The sequence below is a fragment of the Euprymna scolopes genome, chromosome 18 (genome assembly GCF_053919585.1).
Source record: "Euprymna scolopes isolate OS-2025 chromosome 18, ASM5391958v1, whole genome shotgun sequence".
Taxonomy (NCBI): Eukaryota; Metazoa; Mollusca; class Cephalopoda; order Sepiida; family Sepiolidae; genus Euprymna; species Euprymna scolopes.
The window spans coordinates 127,774,118-127,791,128 of NC_136499.1; the positions used below are offsets into that span (position 1 = coordinate 127,774,118).

A 17,011-nucleotide genomic window follows, 5' to 3' on the forward strand; every position below is an offset into this window, starting at 1 on the left:
TTTCCCCTGAATTTTTGGAAAAACTCATAAAAATGCGTTCGATTTTAATGTAAAATATTAGATAAAAAAACAAAAAACAAAATATCATTACATTATCAGATTTGGTAAATAAATATTGAAATTGTAATAGTTAAAATTATGGCACGTCTTCGTTTACGGCCATATCACGTTGAAAACACCGGTTCTCGTCCGATCCCCGAAGTTAAGCAACGTAGAGCCTGGTCAGTACTTAGATGGGTGACCGCTAGGGAATACCAGGTGCTGTAAGCATTTCCCCTGAATTTTTGGAAAAACTCATAAAAATGCGTTCGATTTTAATGTAAAATATTAGATAAAAAAACAAAAAACAAAATATCATTACATTATCAGATTTGGAAAATAAATATTGAAATTGTAATAGTTAAAATTATGGCACGTCTTCGCTTACAGCCATATCACGTTGAAAACACCGGTTCTCGTCCGATCCCTTAAGTTAAGCAACGTAGAGCCTGGTCAGTACTTAGATGGGTGACCGCTTGGGAATACCAGGTGCTGTAAGCATTTCCCCTGAATTTTTGGAAAAATTCATAAAAATGCGTTCGATTTTAATGTAAAATATTAGATAAAAAAACAAAAAACAAAATATACTTACATTATAAGATTTGGTAAATAAATATTGAAATTGTAATAGTTAAAATTATGGCACGTCTTCGCTTACGGCCATATCACGTTGAAAACACCGGTTCTCGTCCGATCCCCGAAGTCAAGCAACGTAGAGCCTGGTCAGTACTTAGATGGGTGACCGCTTGGGAATACCAGGTGCTGTAAGCATTTCCCCTGAATTTTTGGAAAAACTCATAAAAATGCGTCCGGTTTTAATGTAAAATATTAGATAAAAAAACCAAAAAACAAAATATCATTACATTATCAGATTTGGAAAATAAATATTGAAATTGTAATAGTTAAAATTATGGCACGTCTTCGCTTACGGCCATATCACGTTGAAAACACCGGTTCTCGTCCGATCCCCGAAGTTAAGCAACGTAGAGCCTGGTCAGTACATAGATGGGTGACCGCTTGGGAATACCAGGTGCTGTAAGCATTTCCCCTGAATTTTTGGAAAAACTCATAAAAATGCGTTCGATTTTAATGTAAAATATTAGGTAAAAAAACAAAAAACAAAATATCATTACATTATCAGATTTGGTAAATAAATATTGAAATTGTAATAGTTAAAATTATGGCACGTCTTCGCTTACGGCCATATCACGTTGAAAACACCGGTTCTCGTCCGATCCCCGAAGTTAAGCAACGTAGAGCCTGGTCAGTACTTAGATGGGTGACCGCTTGGGAATACCAGGTGCTGTAAGCATTTCCCCTGAATTTTTGGAAAAACTCATAAAAATGCGTTCGATTTTAATGTAAAATATTAGATAAAAAAACAAAAAACAAAATATACTTACATTATACGATTTGGTAAATAAATATTGAAATTGTAATAGTTAAAATTATGGCACGTCTTCGCTTACGGCCATATCACGTTGAAAACACCGGTTCTCGTCTTATCCCCGAAGTTAAGCAACGTAGAGCCTGGTCAGTACTTAGATGGGTGACCGCTTGGGAATACCAGGTGCTGTAAGCATTTCCCCTGAATTTTTGGAAAAACTCATAAAAATGCGTTCGATTTTAATGTAAAATATTAGGTAAAAAAACAAAAAACAAAATATCATTACATTATCAGATTTGGTAAATAAATATTGAAATTGTAATAGGTAAAATTATGGCACGTCTTCGCTTACGGCCATATCACGTTGAAAACACCGGTTCTCGTCCGATCCCCGAAGTTAAGCAACGTAGAGCCTGGTCAGTACTTAGATGGGTGACCGCTTGGGAATACCAGGTGCTGTAAGCATTTCCCCTGAATTTTTGGAAAAACTCATAAAAATGCGTTCGATTTTAATGTAAAATATTAGATAAAAAAACAAAAAACAAAATATACTTACATTATAAGATTTGGTAAATAAATATTGAAATTGTAATAGTTAAAATTATGGCACGTCTTCGCTTACGGCCATATCACGTTGAAAACACCGGTTCTCGTCCGATCCCCGAAGTTAAGCAACGTAGAGCCTGGTCAGTACTTAGATGGGTGACCGCTTGGGAATACCAGGTGCTGTAAGCATTTCCCCTGAATTTTTGGAAAAACTCATAAAAATGCGTTCGATTTTAATGTAAAATATTAGATAAAAAAACAAAAAACAAAATATCATTACATTATCAGATTTGGTAAATAAATATTGAAATTGTTATAGTTAAAATTATGGCACGTCTTCGCTTACGGCCATATCACGTTGAAAACACCGGTTCTCGTCCGATCCCCGAAGTCAAGCAACGTAGAGCCTGGTCAGTACTTAGATGGGTGACCGCTTGGGAATACCAGGTGCTGTAAGCATTTCCCCTGAATTTTTGGAAAAACTCATAAAAATGCGTCCGGTTTTAATGTAAAATATTAGATAAAAAAACCAAAAAACAAAATATCATTACATTATCAGATTTGGAAAATAAATATTGAAATTGTAATAGTTAAAATTATGGCACGTCTTCGCTTACGGCCATATCACGTTGAAAACACCGGTTCTCGTCCGATCCCCGAAGTTAAGCAACGTAGAGCCTGGTCAGTACATAGATGGGTGACCGCTTGGGAATACCAGGTGCTGTAAGCATTTCCCCTGAATTTTTGGAAAAACTCATAAAAATGCGTTCGATTTTAATGTAAAATATTAGATAAAAAAACAAAAAACAAAATATCATTACATTATCAGATTTGGAAAATAAATATTGAAATTGTAATAGTTAAAATTATGGCACGTCTTCGCTTACGGCCATATCACGTTGAAAACACCGGTTCTCGTCCGATCCCTTAAGTTAAGCAACGTAGAGCCTGGTCAGTACTTAGATGGGTGACCGCTTGGGAATACCAGGTGCTGTAAGCATTTCCCCTGAATTTTTGGAAAAACTCATAAAAATGCGTTCGATTTTAATGTAAAATATTAGATAAAAAAACAAAAAACAAAATATACTTACATTATAAGATTTGGTAAATAAATATTGAAATTGTAATAGTTAAAATTATGGCACGTCTTCGCTTACGGCCATATCACGTTGAAAACACCGGTTCTCGTCCGATCCCCGAAGTCAAGCAACGTAGAGCCTGGTCAGTACTTAGATGGGTGACCGCTTGGGAATACCAGGTGCTGTAAGCATTTCCCCTGAATTTTTGGAAAAACTCATAAAAATGCGTCCGGTTTTAATGTAAAATATTAGATAAAAAAACAAAAAACAAAATATCATTACATTATCAGATTTGGAAAATAAATATTGAAATTGTAATAGTTAAAATTATGGCACGTCTTCGCTTACGGCCATATCACGTTGAAAACACCGGTTCTCGTCCGATCCCCGAAGTTAAGCAACGTAGAGCCTGGTCAGTACATAGATGGGTGACCGCTTGGGAATACCAGGTTCTGTAAGCATTTCCCCTGAATTTTTGGAAAAACTCATAAAAATGCGTTCGATTTTAATGTAAAATATTAGGTAAAAAAACAAAAAACAAAATATCATTACATTATCAGATTTGGTAAATAAATATTGAAATTGTAATAGGTAAAATTATGGCACGTCTTCGCTTACGGCCATATCACGTTGAAAACACCGGTTCTCGTCCGATCCCCGAAGTTAAGCAACGTAGAGCCTGGTCAGTACTTAGATGGGTGACCGCTTGGGAATACCAGGTGCTGTAAGCATTTCCCCTGAATTTTTGGAAAAACTCATAAAAATGCGTTCGATTTTAATGTAAAATATTAGATAAAAAAACAAAAAACAAAATATCATTACATTATCAGATTTGGTAAATAAATATTGAAATTGTAATAGTTAAAATTATGGCACGTCTTCGTTTACGGCCATATCACGTTGAAAACACCGGTTCTCGTCCGATCCCCGAAGTTAAGCAACGTAGAGCCTGGTCAGTACTTAGATGGGTGACCGCTAGGGAATACCAGGTGCTGTAAGCATTTCCCCTGAATTTTTGGAAAAACTCATAAAAATGCGTTCGATTTTAATGTAAAATATTAGATAAAAAAACAAAAAACAAAATATCATTACATTATCAGATTTGGAAAATAAATATTGAAATTGTAATAGTTAAAATTATGGCACGTCTTCGCTTACGGCCATATCACGTTGAAAACACCGGTTCTCGTCCGATCCCTTAAGTTAAGCAACGTAGAGCCGAGTCAGTACTTAGATGGGTGACCGCTTGGGAATACCAGGTGCTGTAAGCATTTCCCCTGAATTTTTGGAAAAACTCATAAAAATGCGTTCGATTTTAATGTAAAATATTAGATAAAAAAACAAAAAACAAAATATACTTACATTATAAGATTTGGTAAATAAATATTGAAATTGTAATAGTTAAAATTATGGCACGTCTTCGCTTACGGCCATATCACGTTGAAAACACCGGTTCTCGTCCGATCCCCGAAGTTAAGCAACGTAGAGCCTGGTCAGTACTTAGATGGGTGACCGCTTGGGAATACCAGGTGCTGTAAGCATTTCCCCTGAATTTTTGGAAAAACTCATGAAAATGCGTTCGATTTTAATGTAAAATATTAGATAAAAAAACAAAAAACAAAATATCATTACATTATCAGATTTGGTAAATAAATATTGAAATTGTTATAGTTAAAATTATGGCACGTCTTCGCTTACGGCCATATCACGTTGAAAACACCGGTTCTCGTCCGATCCCCGAAGTCAAGCAACGTAGAGCCTGGTCAGTACTTAGATGGGTGACCGCTTGGGAATACCAGGTGCTGTAAGCATTTCCCCTGAATTTTTGGAAAAACTCATAAAAATGCGTCCGGTTTTAATGTAAAATATTAGATAAAAAAACCAAAAAACAAAATATCATTACATTATCAGATTTGGAAAATAAATATTGAAATTGTAATAGTTAAAATTATGGCACGTCTTCGCTTACGGCCATATCACGTTGAAAACACCGGTTCTCGTCCGATCCCCGAAGTTAAGCAACGTAGAGCCTGGTCAGTACATAGATGGGTGACCGCTTGGGAATACCAGGTGCTGTAAGCATTTCCCCTGAATTTTTGGAAAAACTCATAAAAATGCGTTCGATTTTAATGTAAAATATTAGATAAAAAAACAAAAAACAAAATATCATTACATTATCAGATTTGGTAAATAAATATTGAAATTGTAATAGTTAAAATTATGGCACGTCTTCGCTTACGGCCGTATCACGTTGAAAACACCGGTTCTCGTCCGATCCCCGAAGTTAAGCAACGTAGAGCCTGGTCAGTACTTATATGGGTGACCGCTTGGGAATACCAGGTGCTGTAAGCATTTCCCCTGAATTTTTGGAAAAACTCATAAAAATGCGTTCGATTTTAATGTAAAATATTAGATAAAAAAACAAAAAACAAAATATCATTACATTATCAGATTTGGTAAATAAATATTGAAATTGTAATAGTTAAAATTATGGCACGTCTTCGCTTACGGCCATATCACGTTGAAAACACCGGTTCTCGTCCGATCCCCGAAGTTAAGCAACGTAGAGCCTGGTCAGTACTTAGATGGGTGACCGCTTGGGAATACCAGGTGCTGTAAGCATTTCCCCTGAATTTTTGGAGAAACTCATAAAAATGCGTTCGATTTTAATGTAAAATATTAGGGAAAAAAAACAAAAAACAAAATATCATTACATTATCAGATTTGGTAAATAAATATTGAAATTGTAATAGGTAAAATTATGGCACGTCTTCGCTTACGGCCATATCACGTTGAAAACACCGGTTCTCGTCCGATCCCCGAAGTTAAGCAACGTAGAGCCTGGTCAGTACTTAGATGGGTGACCGCTTGGGAATACCAGGTGCTGTAAGCATTTCCCCTGAATTTTTGGAAAAACTCATAAAAATGCGTTCGATTTTAATGTAAAATATTAGATAAAAAAACAAAAAACAAAATATCATTACATTATCAGATTTGGTAAATAAATATTGAAATTGTAATAGTTAAAATTATGGCACGTCTTCGTTTACGGCCATATCACGTTGAAAACACCGGTTCTCGTCCGATCCCCGAAGTTAAGCAACGTAGAGCCTGGTCAGTACTTAGATGGGTGACCGCTTGGGAATACCAGGTGCTGTAAGCATTTCCCCTGAATTTTTGGAAAAACTCATAAAAATGCGTTCGATTTTAATGTAAAATATTAGATAAAAAAACAAAAAACAAAATATCATTACATTATCAGATTTGGTAAATAAATATTGAAATTGTAATAGTTAAAATTATGGCACGTCTTCGCTTACGGCCATATCACGTTGAAAACACCGGTTCTCGTCCGATCCCCGAAGGTAAGCAACGTAGAGCCTGGTCAGTACTTAGATGGGTGATCGCTTGGGAATACCAGGTGCTGTAAGCATTTCCCCTGAATTTTTGGAAAAACTCATAAAAATGCGTTCGATTTTAATGTAAAATATTAGATAAAAAAACAAAAAACAAAATATCATTACATTATCAGATTTGGTAAATAAATATTGAAATTGTAATAGTTAAAATTATGGCACGTCTTCGCTTACGGCCATATCACGTTGAAAACACCGGTTCTCGTCCGATCCCCGAAGTTAAGCAACGTAGAGCCTGGTCAGTACTTAGATGGGTGTCCGCTTGGGAATACCAGGTGCTGTAAGCATTTCCCCTGAATTTTTGGAAAAACTCATAAAAATGCGTTCGATTTTAATGTAAAATATTAGATAAAAAAACAAAAAACAAAATATACTTACATTATAAGATTTGGTAAATAAATATTGAAATTGTAATAGTTAAAATTATGGCACGTCTTCGCTTACGGCCATATCACGTTGAAAACACCGGTTCTCGTCCGATCCCCGAAGGTAAGCAACGTAGAGCCTGGTCAGTACTTAGATGGGTGACCGCTTGGGAATACCAGGTGCTGTAAGCATTTCCCCTGAATTTTTGGAAAAACTCATAAAAATGCGTTCGATTTTAATGTAAAATATTAGATAAAAAAAACAAAAAACAAAATATCATTACATTATCAGATTTGGTAAATAAATATTGAAAATGTAATAGTTAAAATTATGGCACGTCTTCGCTTACGGCCATATCACGTTGAAAACACCGGTTCTCGTCCGATCCCCGAAGTTAAGCAACGTAGAGCCTGGTCAGTACTTAGATGGGTGACCGCTTGGGAATACCAGGTGCTGTAAGCATTTCCCCTGACTTTTTGGAAAAACTCATAAAAATGCGTTCGATTTTAATGTAAAATATTTGGTAAAAAAAACAAAAAACAAAATATCATTACATTATCAGATTTGGTAAATAAATATTGAAATTGTAATAGGTAAAATTATGGCACGTCTTCGCTTACGGCCATATCACGTTGAAAACACCGGTTCTCGTCCGATCCCCGAGATTAAGCAACGTAGAGCCTGGTCAGTACTTAGATGGGTGACCGCTTGGGAATACCAGGTGCTGTAAGCATTTCCCCTGAATTTTTGGAAAAACTCATAAAAATGCGTTCGATTTTAATGTAAAATATTAGGTAAAAAAAACAAATATAGTATCATTAAATTATCAGATTTGGTAAATAAATATTAAAATTGTAATAGTTAAAATTATGGCACGTCTTCGCTTACGGCCATATCACGTTGAAAACACCGGTACTCGTCCGATCCCCGAAGTTAAGCAACGTAGAGCCTGGTCAGTACTTAGATGGGTGACCGCTTGGGAATACCAGGTGCTGTAAGCATTTCCCCTGAATTTTTGGAAAAACTCATAAAAATGCGTTCGATTTTAATGTAAAATATTAGATAAAAAAACAAAAGACAAAATATCATTACATTATCAGATTTGGTAAATAAATATTGAAATTGTAATAGTTAAAATTATGGCACGTCTTCGCTTACGGCCATATCACGTTGAAAACACCGGTTCTCGTCCGATCCCCGAAGTTAAGCAACGTAGAGCCTGGTCAGTACTTAGATGGGTGACCGCTTGGGAATACCAGGTGCTGTAAGCATTTCCCCTGAATTTTTGGAAAAACTCATAAAAATGCGTTCGATTTTAATGTAAAATATTAGGTAAAAAAAACAAATAAAGTATCATTAAATTATCAGATTTGGTAAATAAATATTAAAATTGTAATAGGTAAAATTATGGCACGTCTTCGCTTACGGCCATATCACGTTGAAAACACCGGTTCTCGTCCGATCCCCGAAGTTAAGCAACGTAGAGCCTGGTCAGTACTTAGATGGGTGACCGCTTGGGAATACCAGGTGCTGTAAGCATTTCCCCTGAATTTTTGGAAAAACTCATAAAAATACGTTCGATTTTAATGTAAAATATTAGATAAAAAAACAAAAAACAAAATATCATTACATTATCAGATTTGGTAAATAAATATTGAAATTGTAATAGTTAAAATTATTGCACGTCTTCGCTTACGGCCATACCACGTTGAAAACACCGGTTCTCGTCCGATCCCCGAAGTTAAGCAACGTAGAGCCTGGTCAGTACTTAGATGGGTGACCGCTTGGGAATACCAGGTGCTGTAAGCATTTCTCCTGAATTTTTGGAAAAACTCATAAAAATGCGTTCGATTTTAATGTAAAATATTAGATAACAAAAACAAAAAACAAAATATCATGACATTATCAGATTTGGTAAATAAATATTGAAATTGTAATAGTTAAAATTATGGCACGTCTTCGCTTACGGCCATATCACGTTGAAAACACCGGTTCTCGTCCGATCCCCGAAGTTAAGCAACGTAGAGCCTGGTCAGTACTTAGATGGGTGACCGCTTGGGAATACCAGGTGCTGTAAGCATTTCCCCTGACTTTTTGGAAAAACTCATAAAAATGCGTTCGATTTTAATGTAAAATATTAGATAAAAAAACAAAAAACAAAATATCATTACATTATCAGATTTGGTAAATAAATATTGAAATTGTAATAGTTAAAATTATGGCACGTCTTCGCTTACGGCCATATCACGTTGAAAACACCAGTTCTCGTCCGATCCCCGAAGTTAAGCAACGTAGAGCCTGGTCAGTACTTAGATGGGTGACCGCTTGGGAATACCAGGTGCTGTAAGCATTTCCCCTGAATTTTTGGAAAAACTCATAAAAATGCGTTCGATTTTAATGTAAAATATTAGATAAAAAAACAAAAAACAAAATATCATTACATTATCAGATTTGGTAAATAAATATTGAAATTGTAATAGTTAAAATTATGGCACGTCTTCGCTTACGGCCATACCACGTTGAAAACACCGGTTCTCGTCCGATCCCCGAAGTTAAGCAACGTAGAGCCTGGTCAGTACTTAGATGGGTGACCGCTTGGGAATACCAGGTGCTGTAAGCATTTCCCCTGAATTTTTGGAAAAACTCATAAAAATGCGTTCGATTTTAATGTAAAATATTAGATTAAAAAAAAACAAATAAAGTATCATTAAATTATCAGATTTGGTAAATAAATATTGAAATTGTAATAGTTAAAATTATCGCACTTCCTCGCTTACGGCCATATCACGTTGAAAACACCGGTTCTCGTCCGATCCCCGAAGTTAAGCAACGTAGAGCCTGGTCAGTACTTAGATGGGTGACCGCTTGGGAATACCAGGTGCTGTAAGCATTTCCCCTGAATTTTTGGAAAAACTCATAAAAATGCGTTCGATTTTAATGTAAAATATTAGATAAAAAAACAAAAAACAAAATATCATTACATTATCAGATTTGGTAAATAAATATTGAAATTGTAATAGTTAAAATTATGGCACGTCTTCGCTTACGGCCATATCACGTTGAAAACACCGGTTCTCGTCCGATCCCCGAAGTTAAGCAACGTAGAGCCTGGTCAGTACTTAGATGGGTGACCGCTTGGGAATACCAGGTGCTGTAAGCATTTCCCCTGAATTTTTGGAAAAACTCATAAAAATGCGTTCGATTTTAATGTAAAATATTAGGTAAAAAAAACAAATAAAGTATCATTAAATTATCAGATTTGGTAAATAAATATTAAAATTGTAATAGTTAAAATATGGCACGTCTTCGCTTACGGCCATATCACGTTGAAAACACCGGTTCTCGTCCGATCCCCGAAGGTAAGCAACGTAGAGCCTGGTCAGTACTTAGATGGGTGACCGCTTGGGAATACCAGGTGCTGTAAGCATTTCCCCTGAATTTTTGGAAAAACTCATAAAAATGCGTTCGATTTTAATGTAAAATATTAGATAAAAAAACAAAAAACAAAATATCATTACATTATCAGATTTGGTAAATAAATATTGAAATTGTAATAGTTAAAATTATGGCACGTCTTCGCTTACGGCCATATCACGTTGAAAACACCGGTTCTCGTCCGATCCCCGAAGTTAAGCAACGTAGAGCCTGGTCAGTACTTAGATGGGTGACCGCTTGGGAATACCAGGTGCTGTAAGCATTTCCCCTGAATTTTTGGAAAAACTCATAAAAATACGTTCGATTTTAATGTAAAATATTAGATAAAAAAACCAAAAAACAAAATATCATTACATTATCAGATTTGGTAAATAAATATTGAAATTGTAATAGTTAAAATTATGGCACGTCTTCGCTTACGGCCATACCACGTTGAAAACACCGGTTCTCGTCCGATCCCCGAAGTTAAGCAACGTAGAGCCTGGTCAGTACTTAGATGGGTGACCGCTTGGGAATACCAGGTGCTGTAAGCATTTCCCCTGAATTTTTGGAAAAACTCATAAAAATGCGTTCGATTTTAATGTAAAATATTAGATAACAAAAACAAAAAACAAAATATCATTACATTATCAGATTTGGAAAATAAATATTGGAATTGTAATAGTTAAAATTATGGCACGTCTTCGCTTACGGCCATATCACGTTGAAAACACCGGTTCTCGTCCGATCCCCGAAGTTAAGCAACGTAGAGCCTGGTCAGTACTTAGATGGGTGACCGCTTGGGAATACCAGGTGCTGTAAGCATTTCCCCTGAATTTTTGGAAAAACTCATAAAAATGCGTTCGATTTTAATGTAAAATATTAGATAAAAAAAAAACAAATAAAGTATCATTAAATTATCAGATTTGGTAAATAAATATTGAAATTGTAATAGTTAAAATTATCGCACTTCCTCGCTTACGGCCATATCACGTTGAAAACACCTGTTCTCGTCCGATCCCCGAAGTTAAGCAACGTAGAGCCTGGTCAGTACTTAGATGGGTGACCGCTTGGGAATACCAGGTGCTGTAAGCATTTCCCCTGAATTTTTGGAAAAACTCATAAAAATGCGTTCGATTTTAATGTAAAATATTAGATAAAAAAACAAAAAACAAAATATCATTACATTATCAGATTTGGTAAATAAATATTGAAATTGTAATAGTTAAAATTATGGCACGTCTTCGCTTACGGCCATATCACGTTGAAAACACCGGTTCTCGTCCGATCCCCGAAGTTAAGCAACGTAGAGCCTGGTCAGTACTTAGATGGGTGACCGCTTGGGAATACCAGGTGCTGTAAGCATTTCCCCTGAATTTTTGGAAAAACTCATAAAAATGCGTTCGATTTTAATGTAAAATATTAGGTAAAAAAAACAAATAAAGTATCATTAAATTATCAGATTTGGTAAATAAATATTGGAATTGTAATAGTTAAAATTATCGCACTTCTTGGCTTATTGCCATATCACGTTGAAAACACCGGTTCTCGTCCGATCCCCGAAGTTAAGCAACGTAGAGCCTGGTCAGTACTTAGATGGGTGACCGCTTGGGAATACCAGGTGCTGTAAGCATTTCCCCTGAATTTTCATAAAAATGCGTTCGATTTTAATGTAAAATATTAGATAAAAAAAACAAAAAACAAAATATCATTACATTATCAGATTTGGTAAATAAATATTAAAAATGTAATAGTTAAAATTATGGCACGTCTTCGCTTACGGCAATATCACGTTGAAAACACCGGTTCTCGTCCGATCCCCGAAGTTAAGCAACGTAGAGCCTGGTCAGTACTTAGATGGGTGACCGCTTGGGAATACCAGGTGCTGTAAGCATTTCCCCTGAATTTTTGGAAAAACTCATAAAAATGCGTTCGATTTTAATGTAAAATATTAGGTAAAAAAACAAAAAACAAAATATCATTACATTATCAGATTTGGTAAATAAATATTGAAATTGTAATAGTTAAAATTATGGCACGTCTTCGCTTACGGCCATATCCCGTTGAAAACACCGGTTCTCGTCCGATCCCCGAAGTTAAGCAACGTAGAGCCTGGTCACTACTTAGATGGGTGACCGCTTGGGAATACCAGGTGCTGTAAGCATTTCCCCTGAATTTTTGGAAAAACTCATAAAAATGCGTTCGATTTTAATGTAAAATATTAGATAAAAAAACAAAAAACAAAATATCATTACATTATCAGATTTGGTAAATAAATATTGAAATTGTAATAGTTAAAATTATGGCACGTCTTCGCTTACGGCCATATCACGTTGAAAACACCGGTTCTCGTCCGATCCCCGAAGTTAAGCAACGTAGAGCCTGGTCAGTACTTAGATGGGTTACCGCTTGGGAATACCAGGTGCTGTAAGCATTTCCCCTGAATTTTTGGAAAAACTCATAAAAATGCGTTCGATTTTAATGTAAAATATTAGATAAAAAAACAAAAAACAAAATATCATTACATTATCAGATTTGGTAAATAAATATTGAAATTGTAATAGTTAAAATTATGGCACGTCTTCGCTTACGGCCATACCACGTTGAAAACACCGGTTCTCGTCCGATCCCCGAAGTTAAGCAACGTAGAGCCTGGTCAGTACTTAGATGGGTGACCGCTTGGGAATACCAGGTGCTGTAAGCATTTCCCCTGAATTTTTGGAAAAACTCATAAAAATGCGTTCGATTTTAATGTAAAATATTAGATAAAAAAACAAAAAACAAAATATCATTACATTATCAGATTTGGTAAATAAATATTGAAATTGTAATAGTTAAAATTATGGCACGTCTTCGCTTACGGCCATACCACGTTGAAAACACCGGTTCTCGTCCGATCCCCGAAGTTAAGCAACGTAGAGCCTGGTCAGTACTTAGATGGGTGACCGCTTGGGAATACCAGGTGCTGTAAGCATTTCCCCTGAATTTTTGGAAAAACTCATAAAAATGCGTTCGATTTTAATGTAAAATATTAGATAAAAAAAAACAAATAAAGTATCATTAAATTATCAGATTTGGTAAATAAATATTGAAATTGTAATAGTTAAAATTATCGCACTTCCTCGCTTACGGCCATATCACGTTGAAAACACCGGTTCTCGTCCGATCCCCGAAGTTAAGCAACGTAGAGCCTGGTCAGTACTTAGATGGGTGACCGCTTGGGAATACCAGGTGCTGTAAGCATTTCCCCTGAATTTTTGGAAAAACTCATAAAAATGCGTTCGATTTTAATGTAAAATATTAGATAAAAAAACAAAAAACAAAATATCATTACATTATCAGATTTGGTAAATAAATATTGAAATTGTAATAGTTAAAATTATGGCACGTCTTCGCTTACGGCCATATCACGTTGAAAACACCGGTTCTCGTCCGATCCCCGATGTTAAGCTACGTAGAGCCTGGTCAGTACTTAGATGGGTGACCGCTTGGGAATACCAGGTGCTGTAAGCATTTCCCCTGAATTTTTGGAAAAACTCATAAAAATGCGTTCGATTTTAATGTAAAATATTAGGTAAAAAAAAACAAATAAAGTATCATTAAATTATCAGATTTGGTAAATAAATATTAAAATTGTAATAGTTAAAATATGGCACGTCTTCGCTTACGGCCATATCACGTTGAAAACACTTGTTCTCGTCCGATCCCCGAAGTTAAGCAACGTAGAGCCTGGTCAGTACTTAGATGAGTGACCGCTTGGGAATACCAGGTGCTGTAAGCATTTCCCCTGAATTTTTGGAAAAACTCATAAAAATGCGTTCGATTTTAATGTAAAATATTAGATAAAAAAACAAAAAACAAAATATCATTACATTATCAGATTTGGTAAATAAATATTGAAATTGTAATAGTTAAAATTATGGCACGTCTTCGCTTACGGCCATATCACGTTGAAAACACCGGTTCTCGTCCGATCCCCGAAGTTAAGCAACGTAGAGCCTGGTCAGTACTTAGATGGGTGACCGCTTGGGAATACCAGGTGCTGTAAGCATTTCCCCTGAATTTTTGGAAAAACTCATAAAAATACGTTCGATTTTAATGTAAAATATTAGATAAAAAAACAAAAAACAAAATATCATTACATTATCAGATTTGGTAAATAAATATTGAAATTGTAATAGTTAAAATTATGGCACGTCTTCGCTTACGGCCATACCACGTTGAAAACACCGGTTCTCGTCCGATCCCCCGAAGTTAAGCAACGTAGAGCCTGGTCAGTACTTAGATGGGTGACCGCTTGGGAATACCAGGTGCTGTAAGCATTTCCCCTGAATTTTTGGAAAAACTCATAAAAATGCGTTCGATTTTAATGTAAAATATTAGATAAAAAAACAAAAAACAAAATATCATTACATTATCAGATTTGGTAAATAAATATTGAAATTGTAATAGTTAAAATTATGGCACGTCTTCGCTTACGGCCATATCACGTTGAAAACACCGGTTCTCGTCCGATCCCCGAAGTTAAGCAACGTAGAGCCTGGTCAGTACTTAGATGGGTGACCGCTTGGGAATACCAGGTGCTGTAAGCATTTCCCCTGAATTTTTGGAAAAACTCATAAAAATGCGTTCGATTTTAATGTAAAATATTAGGTAAAAAAAACAAATAAAGTATCATTAAATTATCAGATTTGGTAAATAAATATTAAAATTGTAATAGTTAAAATATGGCACGTCTTCGTATACGGCCATATCACGTTGAAAACACCGGTTCTCGTCCGATCCCCGAAGTTAAGCAACGTAGAGCCTGGTCAGTACTTAGATGGGTGACCGCTTGGGAATACCAGGTGCTGTAAGCATTTCCCCTGACTTTTTGGAAAAACTCATAAAAATGCGTTCGATTTTAATGTAAAATATTAGATAAAAAAACAAAAAACAAAATATCATTACATTATCAGATTTGGTAAATAAATATTGAAATTGTAATAGTTAAAATTATGGCACGTCTTCGCTTACGGCCATATCACGTTGAAAACACCGGTTCTCGTCCGATCCCCGAAGTTAAGCAACGTAGAGCCTGGTCAGTACTTAGATGGGTGACCGCTTGGGAATACCAGGTGCTGTAAGCATTTCCCCTGAATTTTTGGAAAAACTCATAAAAATGCGTTCGATTTTAATGTAAAATATTAGGTAAAAAAAACAAATAAAGTATCATTAAATTATCAGATTTGGTAAATAAATATTAAAATTGTAATAGTTAAAATATGGCACGTCTTCGCTTACGGCCATATCACGTTGAAAACACCGGTTCTCGTCCGATCCCCGAAGTTAAGCAACGTAGAGCCTGGTCAGTACTTAGATGGGTGACCGCTTGGGAATACCAGGTGCTGTAAGCATTTCCCCTGAATTTTTGGAAAAACTCATAAAAATGCGTTCGATTTTAATGTAAAATATTAGATAAAAAAACAAAAAACAAAATATCATTACATTATCAGATTTGGTAAATAAATATTGAAATTGTAATAGTTAAAATTATGGCACGTCTTCGCTTACGGCCATATCACGTTGAAAACACCGGTTCTCGTCCGATCCCCGAAGTTAAGCAACGTAGAGCCTGGTCAGTACTTAGATGGGTGACCGCTTGGGAATACCAGGTGCTGTAAGCATTTCCCCTGAATTTTTGGAAAAACTCATAAAAATACGTTCGATTTTAATGTAAAATATTAGATAAAAAAACAAAAAACAAAATATCATTACATTATCAGATTTGGTAAATAAATATTGAAATTGTAATAGTTAAAATTATGGCACGTCTTCGCTTACGGCCATACCACGTTGAAAACACCGGTTCTCGTCCGATCCCCGAAGTTAAGCAACGTAGAGCCTGGTCAGTACTTAGATGGGTGACCGCTTGGGAATACCAGGTGCTGTAAGCATTTCCCCTGAATTTTTGGAAAAACTCATAAAAATGCGTTCGATTTTAATGTAAAATATTAGATAAAAAAAAACAAATAAAGTATCATTAAATTATCAGATTTGGTAAATAAATATTGAAATTGTAATAGTTAAAATTATCGAACTTCCTCGCTTACGGCCATATCACGTTGAAAACACCGGTTCTCGTCCGATCCCCGAAGTTAAGCAACGTAGAGCCTGGTCAGTACTTAGATGGGTGACCGCTTGGGAATACCAGGTGCTGTAAGCATTTCCCCTGAATTTTTGGAAAAACTCATAAAAATGCGTTCGATTTTAATGTAAAATATTAGATAAAAAAAAAACAAATAAAGTATCATTAAATTATCAGATTTGGTAAATAAATATTGAAATTGTAATAGTTAAAATTATCGCACTTCCTCGCTTACGGCCATATCACGTTGAAAACACCGGTTCTCGTCCGATCCCCGAAGTTAAGCAACGTAGAGCCTGGTCAGTACTTAGATGGGTGACCGCTTGGGAATACCAGGTGCTGTAAGCATTTCCCCTGAATTTTTGGAAAAACTCATAAAAATGCGTTCGATTTTAATGTAAAATATTAGATAAAAAAACAAAAAACAAAATATCATTACATTATCAGATTTGGTAAATAAATATTGAAATTGTAATAGTTAAAATTATGGCACGTCTTCGCTTACGGCCATATCACGTTGAAAACACCGGTTCTCGTCCGATCCCCGAAGTTAAGCAACGTAGAGCCTGGTCAGTACTTAGATGGGTGACCGCTTGGGAATACCAGGTGCTGTAAGCATTTCCCCTGAATTTTTGGA

At 35.6% G+C, this 17,011-nt stretch overlaps 63 non-coding genes across 63 annotated transcripts; all 63 read left to right on the forward strand.

The window, feature by feature from the left end:
- Positions 1-151: 151 nt before the first annotated feature.
- LOC145300122 (5S ribosomal RNA) lies at positions 152-270 on the forward strand. Its single transcript, XR_013872358.1, has one exon. It is a non-coding gene; the product is annotated as a 5S ribosomal RNA (ribosomal RNA).
- A 151-nt stretch (positions 271-421) lies between these two features.
- Positions 422-540, forward strand: LOC145300901 (5S ribosomal RNA). The gene has a single exon (XR_013873109.1). It is a non-coding gene; the product is annotated as a 5S ribosomal RNA (ribosomal RNA).
- A 151-nt stretch (positions 541-691) lies between these two features.
- LOC145299699 (5S ribosomal RNA) lies at positions 692-810 on the forward strand. Its single transcript, XR_013871947.1, has one exon. It is a non-coding gene; the product is annotated as a 5S ribosomal RNA (ribosomal RNA).
- A 152-nt stretch (positions 811-962) lies between these two features.
- LOC145300168 (5S ribosomal RNA) lies at positions 963-1,081 on the forward strand. The gene has a single exon (XR_013872404.1). It is a non-coding gene; the product is annotated as a 5S ribosomal RNA (ribosomal RNA).
- Positions 1,082-1,232: 151 nt separating this feature from the next.
- On the forward strand, positions 1,233-1,351 carry LOC145298662 (5S ribosomal RNA). Its single transcript, XR_013870936.1, has one exon. It is a non-coding gene; the product is annotated as a 5S ribosomal RNA (ribosomal RNA).
- A 151-nt stretch (positions 1,352-1,502) lies between these two features.
- Positions 1,503-1,621, forward strand: LOC145300905 (5S ribosomal RNA). The gene has a single exon (XR_013873113.1). It is a non-coding gene; the product is annotated as a 5S ribosomal RNA (ribosomal RNA).
- Positions 1,622-1,772: 151 nt separating this feature from the next.
- LOC145298663 (5S ribosomal RNA) lies at positions 1,773-1,891 on the forward strand. The gene has a single exon (XR_013870937.1). It is a non-coding gene; the product is annotated as a 5S ribosomal RNA (ribosomal RNA).
- A 151-nt stretch (positions 1,892-2,042) lies between these two features.
- Positions 2,043-2,161, forward strand: LOC145298665 (5S ribosomal RNA). Its single transcript, XR_013870939.1, has one exon. It is a non-coding gene; the product is annotated as a 5S ribosomal RNA (ribosomal RNA).
- Positions 2,162-2,312: 151 nt separating this feature from the next.
- On the forward strand, positions 2,313-2,431 carry LOC145299700 (5S ribosomal RNA). The gene has a single exon (XR_013871948.1). It is a non-coding gene; the product is annotated as a 5S ribosomal RNA (ribosomal RNA).
- A 152-nt stretch (positions 2,432-2,583) lies between these two features.
- LOC145300169 (5S ribosomal RNA) lies at positions 2,584-2,702 on the forward strand. Its single transcript, XR_013872405.1, has one exon. It is a non-coding gene; the product is annotated as a 5S ribosomal RNA (ribosomal RNA).
- A 151-nt stretch (positions 2,703-2,853) lies between these two features.
- Positions 2,854-2,972, forward strand: LOC145300839 (5S ribosomal RNA). The gene has a single exon (XR_013873049.1). It is a non-coding gene; the product is annotated as a 5S ribosomal RNA (ribosomal RNA).
- A 151-nt stretch (positions 2,973-3,123) lies between these two features.
- Positions 3,124-3,242, forward strand: LOC145299701 (5S ribosomal RNA). Its single transcript, XR_013871949.1, has one exon. It is a non-coding gene; the product is annotated as a 5S ribosomal RNA (ribosomal RNA).
- Positions 3,243-3,393: 151 nt separating this feature from the next.
- LOC145300980 (5S ribosomal RNA) lies at positions 3,394-3,512 on the forward strand. Its single transcript, XR_013873185.1, has one exon. It is a non-coding gene; the product is annotated as a 5S ribosomal RNA (ribosomal RNA).
- Positions 3,513-3,663: 151 nt separating this feature from the next.
- LOC145298666 (5S ribosomal RNA) lies at positions 3,664-3,782 on the forward strand. The gene has a single exon (XR_013870940.1). It is a non-coding gene; the product is annotated as a 5S ribosomal RNA (ribosomal RNA).
- Positions 3,783-3,933: 151 nt separating this feature from the next.
- LOC145300123 (5S ribosomal RNA) lies at positions 3,934-4,052 on the forward strand. Its single transcript, XR_013872359.1, has one exon. It is a non-coding gene; the product is annotated as a 5S ribosomal RNA (ribosomal RNA).
- Positions 4,053-4,203: 151 nt separating this feature from the next.
- LOC145301208 (5S ribosomal RNA) lies at positions 4,204-4,322 on the forward strand. Its single transcript, XR_013873409.1, has one exon. It is a non-coding gene; the product is annotated as a 5S ribosomal RNA (ribosomal RNA).
- A 151-nt stretch (positions 4,323-4,473) lies between these two features.
- On the forward strand, positions 4,474-4,592 carry LOC145298667 (5S ribosomal RNA). Its single transcript, XR_013870941.1, has one exon. It is a non-coding gene; the product is annotated as a 5S ribosomal RNA (ribosomal RNA).
- Positions 4,593-4,743: 151 nt separating this feature from the next.
- Positions 4,744-4,862, forward strand: LOC145299702 (5S ribosomal RNA). Its single transcript, XR_013871950.1, has one exon. It is a non-coding gene; the product is annotated as a 5S ribosomal RNA (ribosomal RNA).
- Positions 4,863-5,014: 152 nt separating this feature from the next.
- LOC145300172 (5S ribosomal RNA) lies at positions 5,015-5,133 on the forward strand. The gene has a single exon (XR_013872407.1). It is a non-coding gene; the product is annotated as a 5S ribosomal RNA (ribosomal RNA).
- Positions 5,134-5,284: 151 nt separating this feature from the next.
- LOC145300573 (5S ribosomal RNA) lies at positions 5,285-5,403 on the forward strand. Its single transcript, XR_013872788.1, has one exon. It is a non-coding gene; the product is annotated as a 5S ribosomal RNA (ribosomal RNA).
- A 151-nt stretch (positions 5,404-5,554) lies between these two features.
- On the forward strand, positions 5,555-5,673 carry LOC145298668 (5S ribosomal RNA). Its single transcript, XR_013870942.1, has one exon. It is a non-coding gene; the product is annotated as a 5S ribosomal RNA (ribosomal RNA).
- A 152-nt stretch (positions 5,674-5,825) lies between these two features.
- On the forward strand, positions 5,826-5,944 carry LOC145298669 (5S ribosomal RNA). Its single transcript, XR_013870943.1, has one exon. It is a non-coding gene; the product is annotated as a 5S ribosomal RNA (ribosomal RNA).
- Positions 5,945-6,095: 151 nt separating this feature from the next.
- LOC145299485 (5S ribosomal RNA) lies at positions 6,096-6,214 on the forward strand. The gene has a single exon (XR_013871740.1). It is a non-coding gene; the product is annotated as a 5S ribosomal RNA (ribosomal RNA).
- Positions 6,215-6,365: 151 nt separating this feature from the next.
- Positions 6,366-6,484, forward strand: LOC145300730 (5S ribosomal RNA). Its single transcript, XR_013872942.1, has one exon. It is a non-coding gene; the product is annotated as a 5S ribosomal RNA (ribosomal RNA).
- Positions 6,485-6,635: 151 nt separating this feature from the next.
- Positions 6,636-6,754, forward strand: LOC145299668 (5S ribosomal RNA). The gene has a single exon (XR_013871918.1). It is a non-coding gene; the product is annotated as a 5S ribosomal RNA (ribosomal RNA).
- A 151-nt stretch (positions 6,755-6,905) lies between these two features.
- On the forward strand, positions 6,906-7,024 carry LOC145300060 (5S ribosomal RNA). Its single transcript, XR_013872297.1, has one exon. It is a non-coding gene; the product is annotated as a 5S ribosomal RNA (ribosomal RNA).
- Positions 7,025-7,176: 152 nt separating this feature from the next.
- On the forward strand, positions 7,177-7,295 carry LOC145298671 (5S ribosomal RNA). Its single transcript, XR_013870944.1, has one exon. It is a non-coding gene; the product is annotated as a 5S ribosomal RNA (ribosomal RNA).
- Positions 7,296-7,447: 152 nt separating this feature from the next.
- On the forward strand, positions 7,448-7,566 carry LOC145300911 (5S ribosomal RNA). The gene has a single exon (XR_013873119.1). It is a non-coding gene; the product is annotated as a 5S ribosomal RNA (ribosomal RNA).
- Positions 7,567-7,715: 149 nt separating this feature from the next.
- Positions 7,716-7,834, forward strand: LOC145299896 (5S ribosomal RNA). Its single transcript, XR_013872138.1, has one exon. It is a non-coding gene; the product is annotated as a 5S ribosomal RNA (ribosomal RNA).
- A 151-nt stretch (positions 7,835-7,985) lies between these two features.
- Positions 7,986-8,104, forward strand: LOC145298672 (5S ribosomal RNA). Its single transcript, XR_013870945.1, has one exon. It is a non-coding gene; the product is annotated as a 5S ribosomal RNA (ribosomal RNA).
- A 149-nt stretch (positions 8,105-8,253) lies between these two features.
- On the forward strand, positions 8,254-8,372 carry LOC145298673 (5S ribosomal RNA). Its single transcript, XR_013870946.1, has one exon. It is a non-coding gene; the product is annotated as a 5S ribosomal RNA (ribosomal RNA).
- Positions 8,373-8,523: 151 nt separating this feature from the next.
- LOC145300082 (5S ribosomal RNA) lies at positions 8,524-8,642 on the forward strand. The gene has a single exon (XR_013872317.1). It is a non-coding gene; the product is annotated as a 5S ribosomal RNA (ribosomal RNA).
- A 152-nt stretch (positions 8,643-8,794) lies between these two features.
- LOC145298674 (5S ribosomal RNA) lies at positions 8,795-8,913 on the forward strand. Its single transcript, XR_013870947.1, has one exon. It is a non-coding gene; the product is annotated as a 5S ribosomal RNA (ribosomal RNA).
- A 151-nt stretch (positions 8,914-9,064) lies between these two features.
- On the forward strand, positions 9,065-9,183 carry LOC145299901 (5S ribosomal RNA). Its single transcript, XR_013872143.1, has one exon. It is a non-coding gene; the product is annotated as a 5S ribosomal RNA (ribosomal RNA).
- Positions 9,184-9,334: 151 nt separating this feature from the next.
- Positions 9,335-9,453, forward strand: LOC145300083 (5S ribosomal RNA). Its single transcript, XR_013872318.1, has one exon. It is a non-coding gene; the product is annotated as a 5S ribosomal RNA (ribosomal RNA).
- Positions 9,454-9,604: 151 nt separating this feature from the next.
- LOC145298675 (5S ribosomal RNA) lies at positions 9,605-9,723 on the forward strand. Its single transcript, XR_013870948.1, has one exon. It is a non-coding gene; the product is annotated as a 5S ribosomal RNA (ribosomal RNA).
- Positions 9,724-9,874: 151 nt separating this feature from the next.
- On the forward strand, positions 9,875-9,993 carry LOC145298677 (5S ribosomal RNA). The gene has a single exon (XR_013870950.1). It is a non-coding gene; the product is annotated as a 5S ribosomal RNA (ribosomal RNA).
- Positions 9,994-10,141: 148 nt separating this feature from the next.
- Positions 10,142-10,260, forward strand: LOC145300061 (5S ribosomal RNA). The gene has a single exon (XR_013872298.1). It is a non-coding gene; the product is annotated as a 5S ribosomal RNA (ribosomal RNA).
- A 151-nt stretch (positions 10,261-10,411) lies between these two features.
- On the forward strand, positions 10,412-10,530 carry LOC145298678 (5S ribosomal RNA). Its single transcript, XR_013870951.1, has one exon. It is a non-coding gene; the product is annotated as a 5S ribosomal RNA (ribosomal RNA).
- Positions 10,531-10,682: 152 nt separating this feature from the next.
- Positions 10,683-10,801, forward strand: LOC145300084 (5S ribosomal RNA). Its single transcript, XR_013872319.1, has one exon. It is a non-coding gene; the product is annotated as a 5S ribosomal RNA (ribosomal RNA).
- A 152-nt stretch (positions 10,802-10,953) lies between these two features.
- On the forward strand, positions 10,954-11,072 carry LOC145298679 (5S ribosomal RNA). Its single transcript, XR_013870952.1, has one exon. It is a non-coding gene; the product is annotated as a 5S ribosomal RNA (ribosomal RNA).
- A 151-nt stretch (positions 11,073-11,223) lies between these two features.
- On the forward strand, positions 11,224-11,342 carry LOC145300363 (5S ribosomal RNA). The gene has a single exon (XR_013872589.1). It is a non-coding gene; the product is annotated as a 5S ribosomal RNA (ribosomal RNA).
- A 151-nt stretch (positions 11,343-11,493) lies between these two features.
- Positions 11,494-11,612, forward strand: LOC145298680 (5S ribosomal RNA). Its single transcript, XR_013870953.1, has one exon. It is a non-coding gene; the product is annotated as a 5S ribosomal RNA (ribosomal RNA).
- A 149-nt stretch (positions 11,613-11,761) lies between these two features.
- LOC145300361 (5S ribosomal RNA) lies at positions 11,762-11,880 on the forward strand. Its single transcript, XR_013872587.1, has one exon. It is a non-coding gene; the product is annotated as a 5S ribosomal RNA (ribosomal RNA).
- Positions 11,881-12,022: 142 nt separating this feature from the next.
- Positions 12,023-12,141, forward strand: LOC145299607 (5S ribosomal RNA). Its single transcript, XR_013871858.1, has one exon. It is a non-coding gene; the product is annotated as a 5S ribosomal RNA (ribosomal RNA).
- A 151-nt stretch (positions 12,142-12,292) lies between these two features.
- On the forward strand, positions 12,293-12,411 carry LOC145300636 (5S ribosomal RNA). Its single transcript, XR_013872850.1, has one exon. It is a non-coding gene; the product is annotated as a 5S ribosomal RNA (ribosomal RNA).
- Positions 12,412-12,562: 151 nt separating this feature from the next.
- On the forward strand, positions 12,563-12,681 carry LOC145299587 (5S ribosomal RNA). The gene has a single exon (XR_013871839.1). It is a non-coding gene; the product is annotated as a 5S ribosomal RNA (ribosomal RNA).
- Positions 12,682-12,832: 151 nt separating this feature from the next.
- LOC145300085 (5S ribosomal RNA) lies at positions 12,833-12,951 on the forward strand. The gene has a single exon (XR_013872320.1). It is a non-coding gene; the product is annotated as a 5S ribosomal RNA (ribosomal RNA).
- Positions 12,952-13,102: 151 nt separating this feature from the next.
- On the forward strand, positions 13,103-13,221 carry LOC145300086 (5S ribosomal RNA). Its single transcript, XR_013872321.1, has one exon. It is a non-coding gene; the product is annotated as a 5S ribosomal RNA (ribosomal RNA).
- Positions 13,222-13,371: 150 nt separating this feature from the next.
- LOC145298681 (5S ribosomal RNA) lies at positions 13,372-13,490 on the forward strand. The gene has a single exon (XR_013870954.1). It is a non-coding gene; the product is annotated as a 5S ribosomal RNA (ribosomal RNA).
- A 151-nt stretch (positions 13,491-13,641) lies between these two features.
- LOC145300725 (5S ribosomal RNA) lies at positions 13,642-13,760 on the forward strand. The gene has a single exon (XR_013872937.1). It is a non-coding gene; the product is annotated as a 5S ribosomal RNA (ribosomal RNA).
- A 149-nt stretch (positions 13,761-13,909) lies between these two features.
- On the forward strand, positions 13,910-14,028 carry LOC145301233 (5S ribosomal RNA). Its single transcript, XR_013873434.1, has one exon. It is a non-coding gene; the product is annotated as a 5S ribosomal RNA (ribosomal RNA).
- Positions 14,029-14,179: 151 nt separating this feature from the next.
- Positions 14,180-14,298, forward strand: LOC145298682 (5S ribosomal RNA). The gene has a single exon (XR_013870955.1). It is a non-coding gene; the product is annotated as a 5S ribosomal RNA (ribosomal RNA).
- Positions 14,299-14,449: 151 nt separating this feature from the next.
- LOC145301057 (5S ribosomal RNA) lies at positions 14,450-14,569 on the forward strand. Its single transcript, XR_013873258.1, has one exon. It is a non-coding gene; the product is annotated as a 5S ribosomal RNA (ribosomal RNA).
- A 151-nt stretch (positions 14,570-14,720) lies between these two features.
- Positions 14,721-14,839, forward strand: LOC145298683 (5S ribosomal RNA). Its single transcript, XR_013870956.1, has one exon. It is a non-coding gene; the product is annotated as a 5S ribosomal RNA (ribosomal RNA).
- A 148-nt stretch (positions 14,840-14,987) lies between these two features.
- Positions 14,988-15,106, forward strand: LOC145300336 (5S ribosomal RNA). The gene has a single exon (XR_013872564.1). It is a non-coding gene; the product is annotated as a 5S ribosomal RNA (ribosomal RNA).
- A 151-nt stretch (positions 15,107-15,257) lies between these two features.
- Positions 15,258-15,376, forward strand: LOC145298684 (5S ribosomal RNA). Its single transcript, XR_013870957.1, has one exon. It is a non-coding gene; the product is annotated as a 5S ribosomal RNA (ribosomal RNA).
- A 148-nt stretch (positions 15,377-15,524) lies between these two features.
- On the forward strand, positions 15,525-15,643 carry LOC145298685 (5S ribosomal RNA). Its single transcript, XR_013870958.1, has one exon. It is a non-coding gene; the product is annotated as a 5S ribosomal RNA (ribosomal RNA).
- A 151-nt stretch (positions 15,644-15,794) lies between these two features.
- LOC145298687 (5S ribosomal RNA) lies at positions 15,795-15,913 on the forward strand. Its single transcript, XR_013870959.1, has one exon. It is a non-coding gene; the product is annotated as a 5S ribosomal RNA (ribosomal RNA).
- A 151-nt stretch (positions 15,914-16,064) lies between these two features.
- LOC145300087 (5S ribosomal RNA) lies at positions 16,065-16,183 on the forward strand. The gene has a single exon (XR_013872322.1). It is a non-coding gene; the product is annotated as a 5S ribosomal RNA (ribosomal RNA).
- A 150-nt stretch (positions 16,184-16,333) lies between these two features.
- LOC145298689 (5S ribosomal RNA) lies at positions 16,334-16,452 on the forward strand. The gene has a single exon (XR_013870961.1). It is a non-coding gene; the product is annotated as a 5S ribosomal RNA (ribosomal RNA).
- A 151-nt stretch (positions 16,453-16,603) lies between these two features.
- LOC145298690 (5S ribosomal RNA) lies at positions 16,604-16,722 on the forward strand. Its single transcript, XR_013870962.1, has one exon. It is a non-coding gene; the product is annotated as a 5S ribosomal RNA (ribosomal RNA).
- Positions 16,723-16,873: 151 nt separating this feature from the next.
- Positions 16,874-16,992, forward strand: LOC145298691 (5S ribosomal RNA). Its single transcript, XR_013870963.1, has one exon. It is a non-coding gene; the product is annotated as a 5S ribosomal RNA (ribosomal RNA).
- The last annotated feature ends 19 nt before the right edge of the window (positions 16,993-17,011 follow it).